We start from the raw sequence: 12,382 nt of genomic DNA on the forward strand, positions 1-12,382 counted from the left end.
TCGTTTTTAATTTTATGCAACTTTCATTTTTATTTTTATTCAACTTCCATTTTTATTCAATTTACTTTTCTATTGAACTTCCTTTTTTATTTAATTTCCAAATAGATCATTAAGGTATAGTGGTTTCATGAATGAACTTCCATTTTTGATTTTCTGCAACCTCCATTTTTATTTTTGTTCGACTTCCATTTTTATTCAAGTTATTTTTCTATTCAACTTTATTTTTTAGTTAATTTCCAAATAGATCGTTAAGGTATAGTGGTTTTTTGAATGAACTTCCATTTTTAATTTTCTGCAACTTTCATTTTTATTCTTATTTAACTTCTTTTTTCCATCAGTTTCTTTTCTACTTAACTTCCTTTTTTATTTAATTTCCAAATAGATCGTTAAGGTATAGTGGTTTCTGTATTGAACTTTCATTTTTAATTTTATGCAACTTTCATTTTTATTTTTATTCAACTTCCATTTTTATTCGATTTACTTTTCTATTAAACTTCCTTTTTTATTTAATTTCCAAATAGATCGTTAAGGTATTGTAGCAACCCTCACCTTACTCTTCTCATACTTGCAAACAATCATGCATGATCTTGTCTTGTTACGTTGTTTGCAAGTTTTGCCTTGCCTTGTTTTGTTTAAGTGTTGCTTGCATGATTTTGTTCCTTGCTTGGTGTGTAGCCGAGGTCATCTTGAGCTTAGTTCACCTCTGAACCTTTGTACTTAGAACTGTCTTGGAACCACTTGGTCGACCCCCATCTTCACCCCGGGCATGTTGCCGAGATGTTTTGCACTCAGTGATCCTTGTCCTTGGGCAGGTTTGGCCTAGACCGAGCTGTGGCACACCCAGGCCAAGGTGTGGCACAGCTTAGTCAAGTGTCGTCCTCCCTAGCCGATGTCTTTGTTACCCTGTTGCCGAAGCTTTGACTTTAGCCGATGTCATTACTTGCCGATGTGTCTTGCCTTAGCTTGCTGCATACGCTTTGTCATAGACTTGTCTTATCAATCAGTCACCTTTTGAGTTGAACCAACCCGATAGCGCCACGTGTCCGAGCTGAAGGTTAAGTCAGCCGGCAGGCCTGTGAACATATCATTCTTTTGTATCATTTTGTTGCAAGTTTTGTTCTAGAGAGAGAGAAGCTTTGGAAGAGGGAGAAGAAGTTTTAGAGTGAGAGAGTAGATTTTCGAGTTGACCTTTGGAGTTGAGCCGTTGGATTCGAGCTTTGGGGTAAGAATCTTAATCTACTCTGGTTGTTGTTATTGATCATCTAGCTGCATTGCATGATTGAATTTGTTTTGCATGTCATGCATCGATTTGAAGTTGGTTTCGGAAGAGAAAAATAGTATTCATGTGTTCTTGAAGAAAAGTCTCGTTTTGATCTGAAAGTTTGGAACAAGAACCATGTTTTGTGTTTGTTCTTGCATGACCTTCTTGTATGGGTACCCAAGTCCATGTTTTGAACTCATGGCATGAAATCGCAGATTTTTTTGTAACAAGTTATGATCTTGCATTCATCTTCCTCATGATCATGTTCATCATGTTCTTCATGTTCTTCAAAGGGAAACCCAGGTTTTCCCGACTTTGCTTTTGAATGAGGCCATCGGGACCACACCTCGGCAAGGAGGTGGAGGACCTCGGCAAAGACCTGGTTGGTACCCAGTGTGTTTTCATGGGACGGAAGCAGTGTTTAAACTCCCAGCATGTTTTGCTTGTTATTGACTTGGATCTGGTGAGAATGCCGGGATCATTTGCATGCATATAAAGCTTGTTTTGAGAATGTGGTTGCCATGTGATTGTAGGTCCTTGATCTTTGCTTTGAGCCTACACCCGAGGAGATCTATGTGAGTGGTATTTTTAATAAAGCTATGTTATACTGTTTTGATAAATCTTGTTTTGCTTTGTTTTGACGAAAGTATTTGTTAAGCATGAATGAATAGCTCTGTTTTGATGTATCAAGTATAAGCTTTGTTTTGATGTCATCCTTGAAAAGTCCCTTGTGCTGGAGGACTCTAAACTTTCGCAGCACTAAGTATAAAAGGATACGGTCCTTTCTTGGGAAGACTATCGTGTTAAAGCGGGCTACAGGCCTAAGTAACGCAAGACTATCGTGTTAAAGCGGGCTACGGGCCTAAGTAACGCAAGACTATCGTGTTAAAGCGGGCTACGTATAGCGATCCGGGGTTTACCCTTGTTGTACAGTGATTCGGACATGTGTCCGTGGATGTTGGTAGTTGATTATTTTCTTGTTTACATCCTTTTTACTTCGTATTTGGGTTATAGGAAGTGTGGGCAGGTTTGTTACAGGTTGGTTGAGTTTAGAAACCAAAACTAGTTGCCCAGATTTTGACCTGTCCGCTCGAGCGGGGGTTTTGGCGCTCGAGCGGGAGTTTCACCCATCCAGTATTTCTTGTGCAGTGTTGGACGCTTGAGCGTGGGATTGGCCGCTCGAGCGGGATTGTGTGAGTCACGCTCAAGCGGGGAGTTGGAAGCTCGAGCGGAGACCTGGTTCTGTAAAAGTTCTGGGAGTGTGTATCTGCCGCTCGAGCGGGATTGTTGACGCTCGAGCGGGAGTCTGTGAGTGACGCTCGAGCGGGGAGTTTGACGCTCGAGCGGGGCAACTGGGTTTAAGTTCCAAGTTTTGACTTTTCAAATCACTTTTTCACTTTCTCTTCTCTCTCCTACTTTTCCAAAAACACCATTGTTGAGCCTCTCACTCTAGGACTCTACCTTCTCTCTAGGTTTTGATCTAGTAGGAGTGATTTGCTCATCTTTGGCCTTTACAAAAAAAGTTGTTGATCGTCGAGGGCTACATTTTAATCTAAAAATTTCAGGATTTGGAGCACATTGGGTTTTGTCATCTTCTCCCTTGGGGCTCCGAATTTGAGGTAGGGATATCCTACTCCTCTATATGGATTTTGTCTTTAAATTTTAGTATTTTGAGATGTTAGGGTTGGTTTGGTAATTTTGTGAAAGTTTGGGGCTTTTGTGTTATTTTACAAAAGTTGGAGTTTTATTTATAATAAACCTAGATGCATGTTTGGCATAGAGAAATGGAATAAATGTTGAATCATTGATGAAAATGGGACCTTAAGGGTTGTAATGTTAATTATGGAAAATGACCTAATTACATTGTTTGATTAATTGGGATAATTAATTGTGAGAAATGAGGAAATGAAACGGAATTGTTGAGATTGGGAATGCATGGGGTTAAAGGGTGTAGTTGAATTATTTATCACTCACCGAATTGAAATGTTGATTGAATAGCCATTTGTGCATTTATTTTCTGTTTAGAAATAACTGCTTTGGGCTATCGGTGGAGGATAGTCGTGATTGTTGTAGACAATGCATGATGATTAGGCAAACGAAAACTAATCAATGGAATGTGTCATGGAATTTGACGGTTGATAGAATACATTAACTGTATGTATTGAGTGATTGTATATAGAACCAATGTGTTTGTATACGTTATGTGTAGAGGAGAAGATGGGGGATGTACCTCTAAACCGGATAGTGTTGGGAGAAGATAGGGGATGAACTCCTGTAACAAGCCTGCGTTAGGACCTCGCTACAGCTCGGACTCTCGATTTGTGTCACGATTCTAAATCTGAACCAAAGAGTCCAAATCTGGCAAATCGTTTTGAGAAACAGATTTTTGAAAAAGTAGTGCCAAACATGGACTGCTTTGCCAGATACAGAGTCGCCACCTAAATATTTTCAAAATGGGAGAATTTAGGAAACCCTGACTCGGTGCCGAAGGCCACATGTCCGTCATCACCGGAGTTGTCTCGGCTCGGGAGCTTGGGTACGATCGGGGAAGGTCAGCTATGAGCACCCCCTTTCGCCCGGTCCGAAGACCGGCCTCTACTAACCGTGATACCCGCTTTTGAAAACGTTATGTGTTCTTAAACCAATTATTAGCCTAGAATTACTATGTTATGCGCGCAGCAGACAAGTATAGACTAGGTCGCCTAATTTGGAAATAAGCATTGCATATCCGTTTGTTTTGCAAAACGCTTTGGAATTTGCTACTCGCAAGTAGGCTTAAAACACGGATTTCAATGAGTTTTTCCAACTCAAACAACCCAACCTCCACCCACAGGCATTCAAGCAGTTTATAACACATAAGCATCTAGCCACATGTTAAGCATGCTATTATGGCAACATTCACACTCATGCGATATGCTAAAGCGGAAATACTTACATCATACTCCGTGCCAAAACAATAAACCAGTTAGCAAACATGCATGTCCTAGTTCATGTTAAATTGCCTAATGCAATGCATACGGGGTGCAATCGAAGTAGGCTCGGCTAACCTAAGCATGGCATATGAAATGCGATCAATTATCACATATTCAATTTTTGGATTGAAATACAAATGCAGTTAGCGTGATGTACCGAGCCTAATGCATGTAATACAAATGCATGAATGCACGCATGCATAGCATAAGGTATGCTAAATTAAACGTGCCCTAATCTACCATCATAGGCAGGTAAATAAAAGGGAAGAAAGAAGTGGGGATTGGAAGACATACACACACTCACCCACACTTATTACAGATTTGCCCTCGCTCGGAGGGACCAAATAAATATTACAAATTAATTAACTACGCGAGCTAATTAAATATTACAAATTGCCTAATCAACTAAGCAAAATAACTTAAGCTAAGAAGATAGGAAAATCGCCTCGGGAAACGCGCTGCCATGCATAGGCTGCCTCTGTTTTCCTTCCTTCACTCCTCTGGAGGCTGCCAAAACCTCAGGACTGCATCCCTGGACATTGGGGAGTGCCACCGGCTGAGTGGAATTGCCACCGGCAGTGGTATGTGGCCATCGGCACAAAATGAAGCTGTCGGCAGAGAAATGATTGCCGGTCGGCACTATACACTGCCGGTCGGCAGAGTGTTCCTGCAGAATCTGCAAATGACAGCAACAGAGGGCAAGGCAAAGCATGGCAGCACAATTCAAGGCATGTATGCAACAATCATGTCCCTTATCATGGTAATGACTCAAAGGGGCATGCGTCTCGATTTTCGGACCACCAATCACGCATTTCCATGCATGATGGCCCAAAGGATCAAGTATGCAATTTTCATATCAAATGAGATGCAAATCAATCAAACAAATAAGGCCCAATTCCTATCATCAAGTTAAGGAACAAGGCATGCATGCAAGATGCAATGCAACCTAGGCATACAAGCTAAGGATGCAACATGGCATGGCAAGGCACTTATGCAAGTATACAAGCAAACATGAGGCAATGCTAAGGGATGAAAAGGTGGTCTTAAACATGATTTGGACAGCTCTAATAAGGCCCCAAACAGTGGCCAAAGTGCTATAAAATGAGGGCTAAATGGCATGCAAACACGCATGCACACAAGGACCAACACTTAGACACAAATTGAACAACTCTCAAACACATTTGAAAGAAGGTAATCATGGACAATTAACCTGCAACATAAGCTCTGAAAATGCAAGAGGATGGTGTCAAACCAAGCAACAAGACAGGCTAACATTAACATGCAAAATGGTCCAAGTACTTGAAGCCGGTCAAGGGGACTTGAAGCATGACCAAGCCAACCAAGCCTCACAAGGCTAAGGGGACCTAAAATAGGTTCAAGGCAGACCTAGATCATGCAAAGGGGGCCCCCTAGATGGCATCTAAGTGGCTCAATTCAAAGGCATGCACTATGGCCAAAACATGGAGCATGCAACACATGCTTCCAAAGCATTAAAGAAGCATTCAAGGCAAACACGTAGGCATGGAAGTGGGACTGAAATAACATGTAGGGTGGCCCCAAATCACCAAATCGATGCAAAGATGTCATGCTACACATGCACATACTCAAGGCCAACAAGCCGGAATGCAAAGGAGCTATACTATGCATGCCAAAATCAACCCAAATACTTATGGACAGACCCAAAACATGGCAAAATGAGCACAAAACCTTCACAAGGCTAAGCCTAAAACATGCTCTAACAAGGGCTAACAACCTAGAGCGCATTGAGGCAATATCATGGCATTACATGGTAGGTATGCTAAGCATGCATGGGGTACCAAAACCAATTTAAAATCATGTTATATTATGGATATATAAGCATGAAAAACAGCCTATACATGCTCAACACACACTCAAACATGGGCTCCCTTTAGAGGCCAAAACATGCCCTTTTCAAGGACAACAAGGAGAGGGGGTGGCCCTCTCCTTCTAGAGACTTCAAGGCACCATCTTCCCCACTGGATTTCAGTGGGGAAGAGGCCCAAACACCAAAGTCTCGAAACTTGCACAAAATAGCACAAAAAGAGGCCTTTCAAGGCCTAAGGGTGTTCAAACTTACCCAAACCACAAAACACTCTTAACAAACAACCAAGAGGGCTTAAAAACAGAACTTTTTTGTATTATACACTAAGCTCAAAAACGATTTTAAGATAGGTAGAAATACAATGCAAGATTGGGGAATAAAAAGGCTAGATTCTTACCCTTGAAGATCCCTTCACAAATGGTGCTCCAATGGCCTTCCTTGGCTTGAATCCAACACCAAAACACTAAAATCAGTCCCTTAGAACCTCAGAAATCAAAGGAAGGTGAAACAGTAGGTGTTTGTGTGCAATAGTAAGACACAAAACACCTAGAGCACAAAAGAGAGGGAAAGAGAGATAGAGTGTATATCTAACCCTAACCCTAAAACCAGAGCTTAACAATGGTTGTCTAAGCTCTCCAAAATATCTCAAGTCTCTAACCTCTTCAACCAAGAGAGAGCCCCTCTCTATATAGAAGCTTTTGTCTTGTAAAGCTTACAAGACAAGCTTCATAAGAGGGAGATCCCTCCATACACGTGTATGGAGGGGAGCAAAAGCAAGATAGCTGTCTTAAAATATCTGCAAAAGCAGATGCACAGTAGTCGGCCGGCCAAAAATGCCATCTTGGCCAAAAAGAGTGCCGACCGGCACTAAAAAGTGCTGACCGGCAACAAAATGTGCCGGCCGGCAATATACATTGCCGGTGGCAGCAAAAAACCAGCCGGTGGCCTCTAGCCACTGCCGGTGGTGGGTGGGGATGGTCCATAAGCCCTACCCTGCCCTTCCAAGGCAAAACACAAGTGTTTGGTGCAAAACCAGACACTAAACGGTCGAGTTCGGAGATCCCGAGGCAAAGCGCGTAGCCGAGACTTCCGGGAACTCCAAACGAACACAAACATGGATGATCACCGAGTGTTCAAACGGTGACGTCCAAGTCTTGAGGACGGTCAAAAATGGGGTGTCTACAACTCCGTAGATACAGCTCATATGCTTGTCTAGAGAAGTGAAGATAGAGCTCATATGCTTATCTTTGTGAAGTATAGATATAGCTTATATGCTTATCTGTGAATGTGAGATATAGTTTTTATACATATCTGTTGAGATGATGATAGAGCTAATACCCTTATCTGTTGAAAAAGGGGAAAATGAAAAGTAACTTGGACTCATAAGTCGTATGACATAAAATGTGATTTATGTGGATGTATCAGTGTTGGCCATCTATCAATTGCTAATCTTTTAGTCATTGTTCATGGTTGGTTTAGTGTATTTCTACTGGGCTGTGGCTCACCCTATATGGGAATATCATTTTCAGGTACAGGTAGCATGCCACCTCCAAGGACGTAGCTTGGGAGGCTAGAGGCGGACACACTTTTGTTGTCTTATTTTTGATGTATTACATGTAAATTCAAGCCAAGGGCTTAATGTGTAATTGAGTTAGTACCCTTTTGTTGTAACCAAGTGTTAACTTGGAAAGCTGTAAGCCTTTAGGGCACTTGCTTTTGTCGTTAACATGTAATACTTTTTGTAATGAAACTCTGATAAATGGAAGAATGTGGGACTTTTATATATATCAATGCATGTCTCTATTGATGGGTTTAATGTTGTTATTTTGAGGGCGTTACAACTTGGTATCAGAGCGCAGGGTTCGAATACTTTGGGTACGTGGGAAGTGATTAGGATCACAATGGGTTTGTCTCGCTTGATAGAGACTTAGGTGTAGTGTCATATGCTATGTACTTAATTGATAACATGCCTATGTGACTATGTGGGTATGGAATGTAGTTTCTAGGATGTTGATTGGATCCTTGGGTTTCTGGGAGTCTTGTTGGAAAGGCACCTGATCAATGCTGTTTCTAACCGGAACTCTAGTGACACCTCGGGACTATCATTATCCGAAAATGAAATTCGTAAGTGCTTATGTGTTTATGTGCTTACGTGGAGTGAATTACTGTTGTCCGTGCATTAGGACGTGAGTGTTTAGTTTTGGCACATTTGTGAATGTGCTAACGTTCTGTATTACCTTTATTAGGATGTCAGGACGAGGAAGAGGTGCTAGGCGTGGTAGGCCTGCGAGGCAGGAAGTACCGTTACCGGATGATATTCCGGTAGTGCATGAGGGAGTTGGTCAGGCCAACGTGGCCGAACCAGCGGGCCAACAAGCTATGAGTGCCTTGGCACGAGAGATAGCAGGGGCTTTGGGTATTCTCAGAGCAGGGAATCAGGCAGCTGAGGCAGGGCCTTCTTTCTTGAAGAGGGAATTCTTCCGGTCTAATCCGGACGAATTTGTTGGAGATCCAAAGGAGCCACTGAAGGCTGACGAGTGGTTAGAACAGATGAGTAAGACGTTCGAGATGCTTGGCATCGAGGACGGGGCACTGAAAGTGACCTTGGCATCCTTCCAGCTGAAGGGAGATGCGGGTCAATGGTGGAAGTACGAGAAGGCTCGTGTTGGTGGTACATGGGAGGCGTTCGTAAATGCTTTCTAGGAGAGGTTTTTATCTGCAGTGGCTAGGGAGAAGCTGAGGGATCAGTTTAGCCGGCTTAATCAGCAGGGTATGTCTGTGGCAGAGTTCGAGGCCACTTTCACTAGTTTGTCCAGGTTTGCACCTGAGTTGGTGGCGTCCGAAGAACGCCGTTGCTATGAGTTTGAGCGGAAGTTGAGGCGGGGCCTCAAGTTGAGGGCTGGTGGGTCTTACATCCGAGAGTATAGATATTTGGTGGATGCTGCAGCTCATATGGAGCTCATGATGCAGGAGGAGGATGAGGGGCAGAGAGGCTCCAAGAGGAGCCAGGATGGTCAGGGTGATGGCAGGAGACAGAGGGGTTATCACCCTCAGCAGCCTCAGGGTGCAGTTTCTAGATCGACCTTCCCAGTGCCGAGTGCAGACTCGGGGAGAGGCAATCAGGGGGAGTTTGCTTGTTACAAGTGTGGCCAGTTGGGTCACAAGGTTTCAGTTTGCCCGCAGAAGGGTGGGGGTCAGAGAGCTGCTTCTTCTTCAGCTAGACCGCAGAGTCAGAGTTTGGGCAGGGGGCAGCCCTTGTCTTGTTTTCAGTGTGGACAGCCTGGGCACCTGAAGAGGTTTTGCCCATAGTTGAGTGCCACTTCAGGAGCGTCTGGTTTTAGACAGACGCAGGGATTTCAGCCAGCTCAGTCTGTGCAGGCCTCGAGGGCCAATCCGGGGGCTTCGTCTTCCCAGTCAGTGCAGCAGTCGTATGCTCCTAGAGGTGAGCAGGTAGATCAGGGGCCTACAGGGCGCGTGTATGCTGTTACCGCGCAGGATTTAGTACCGGCTCCATCGGTAGTGAGAGGTACTTTTCTGTTTTTCAACTCGGTTGCTAGCGTGTTGATTGACACGGGTGCATCTCATTCTTTTGTATCTGCTGCATTTGCATCTGTTTTGGAATTGGAGTTGGCACAGTTAGCATCTCCTATTTGTGTAGTATCACCTATTGGTGGTGAGTTGATCTTGAAACAGGGTGTTAGAGGGTGTAATATAGAGGTCGCCGACCATAGGCTTCCTTTTCCATTTGTGGTCATGCCCATGAAGGGCTTTGATGTTATTCTGGGTATGGACTGGCTATCGTCATATCGGGCTGTTATCGATTGCTACCGCCAGAGGGTCACGTTATGTACCTTGAGCGGGGAGTGGTTCCATTTCTTGGGAGACCGGGTTGGTAGTGTTTTGCCACCGGGGTATGATTCGCGAGGGCGAAGTGAACTTAGTGGTCTACTTGCTAGCTTTGAGAGTGGTGAGTGTGATGAGACCCATGTTGTGTTGCCGAGGGTGGTTTGTGAGTATTCGGATGTCTTTCCTGAAGACCTTGTTAGTTTGCCACCTCACCGGGAGATAGAGTTCTCTATTGATTTAGTGCCCGGCACGGCGCCGATTTCTATGGCACCTTACCGTTTTGCTCCAGCAGAGTTGGTTGAGTTGAAAGTTCAGCTCCAGGAATTGCTAGATAAGGGCTTTGTTCGCCCTAGTGTTTCGCCGTGGGGAGCACCGACCCTCTTTGCTAAAAAGAAAGATGGTGCCTTGAGATTGTGTACAGACTACCGGAAGTTGAATCGGGCTACGGTCAAGAATAAGTACCCTATGCCCCGTATAGATGACCTGTTTGACCAGTTGAAGGGTTCCCGTTGTTTCTCTAAGATAAACTTGAGATCGGGTTACCACTAGTTGAGGGTCAGGGAGGAAGATATTCCTAAGACGGCATTCCGTACGCGGTATGGCCATTATGAGTTTCTGGTGATGCCATTCGGGCTTACCAATGCACCGGCAGTCTTTATGGACTTGATGAACCGGATCTTCCGGGAATTCTTGGATCGATTTGTAGTCGTTTTCGTGGACGACATTCTTGTCTATTCGCCTTCAGAGGAGGAGCACGAGGCACACTTGAGAGTGGTGCTTGAGTTACTTAGAGCCCATAGGCTGTATGCCAAGTTTGGGAAGTGTGAGTTCTAGCTAGAAGAAGTTAAGTTCTTAGGCCATGTGGTATCCGGGAAAGGGGTGTCTGTTGATACATCCAAGACTGAGGCAGTGCAGGATTGGGCACAGCCTAAGAGTGTGTTTGAGATCCGCAATTTTCTGGGATTAGTTGGGTATTACCGTCGGTTTGTGAAAGATTTCTCCAGGCTAGCTTCGCCTTTGACTAGATTGACGCGGAAAGGGGTCAAGTTTGTGTGGAATGAGACTTGTGAAAAGTCGTTCTAAGAGCTGAAGGTTAGGTTGACCACCGCTCCGGTTTTGATTATTCCGGAGAGAGGGTTGGGTTATGCGGTTTATTGTGATGCCTCACGAGAGGGTTTGGGTTGTGTGTTGATGCAAGAGGGGAGCGTGGTAGCTTATGGCTCACGTCAATTAAAAATTCACGAGAAGAATTACCCTACTCACGACCTAGAGTTAGCAGCAGTGATCTTTGCCTTGAAAATCTGGAGGCACTACCTTTATGGTGAGAGGTTCGAGGTGTTCTCGGACCACAAGAGTCTGAAGTATCTGTTTACACAGAGAGACTTGAATTTGAGGCAGAGGAGATGGATGGAGTTCATTGAGGACTACGACTTTGAGTTGCACTATCACCCGGGAAAGGCCAATGTTGTGGCCGATGCCCTTAGTAGGAAATCCATTAGTGATGTAGCTTGTATTGCCATCCGAGAATGGGAGATGTTGGGAGCACTTGGCGAGTTTGATTTGCTACTGGGCGAATCTGTTGAGGCTGCGGCCTTGTTTTCCGTTGTCGCGCAGCCTACACTTGTGACTAGAGTGTTAGAGGCACAGAGAGGTGACCTTCAAGTAGAGTCCTTTCGAGAGAGGATCTCCAGTGGGAAGGCTGAGAAGGGTTTGACGGTGTATCCCGACCTGAGTGTGAGATACCGAGACCGTTTGTTTGTGCCGGAGTCTTGCCGAGAGGAAGTACTCCGAGAGTTTCACCATTCACGCCTTGCGGTGCATCCGGGAGGTACTAAGATGTATCAGGATTTAGGTCGCCAGTTTTGGTGGCGGGGCATGAAGAGAGATGTGGCAATCTTCGTGTCTAAGTGCCTTACTTGCCAGCAAGTGAAGGCCGAGCATCAGAGGCCAGCGGGTTTGTTGCAACCCCTGCCTATTGCCGAGTGGAAGTGGGAGCATGTCACTATGGACTTCGTTGTAGGTCTTCCGAGGACTCAGCGGGGTAGTGATGCTATTTGGGTGGTTGTAGACCGGTTGACTAAGTCGGCGCACTTCATTCCTATGCGCGTGAGAGATTCGGTAGATCATCTTGCCGACTTGTATATTCTGGACATAGTGAGATTGCACGGGGTCCCAGTGACGATCGTCTCAGATAGAGACCCTCGTTTTACTGCTAGGTTGTGGCAGAGTTTACAGAGTGCCTTGGGCACTAAGTTGACCTTTAGTACGGCTTACCATCCGCAGACTGACGGGCAGTCCGAGCGTACTATTCAGATCCTTGAGGATATGCTTCGAGGTTGTGTCCTTGACTTTAGTGGGACGTGGGAGAGGCACTTACCATTGGTAGAGTTTGCCTACAGCAACAGTTTTCAGTCTAGCATCGGTATGGCACCGTTTGAGGCCTTATATGGCCGACCGTGT

The sequence above is a fragment of the Camellia sinensis genome, chromosome 2 (assembly GCF_055761805.1).
Source record: "Camellia sinensis isolate YWXY chromosome 2, ASM5576180v1, whole genome shotgun sequence".
Lineage (NCBI taxonomy): Eukaryota > Viridiplantae > Streptophyta > Magnoliopsida > Ericales > Theaceae > Camellia > Camellia sinensis.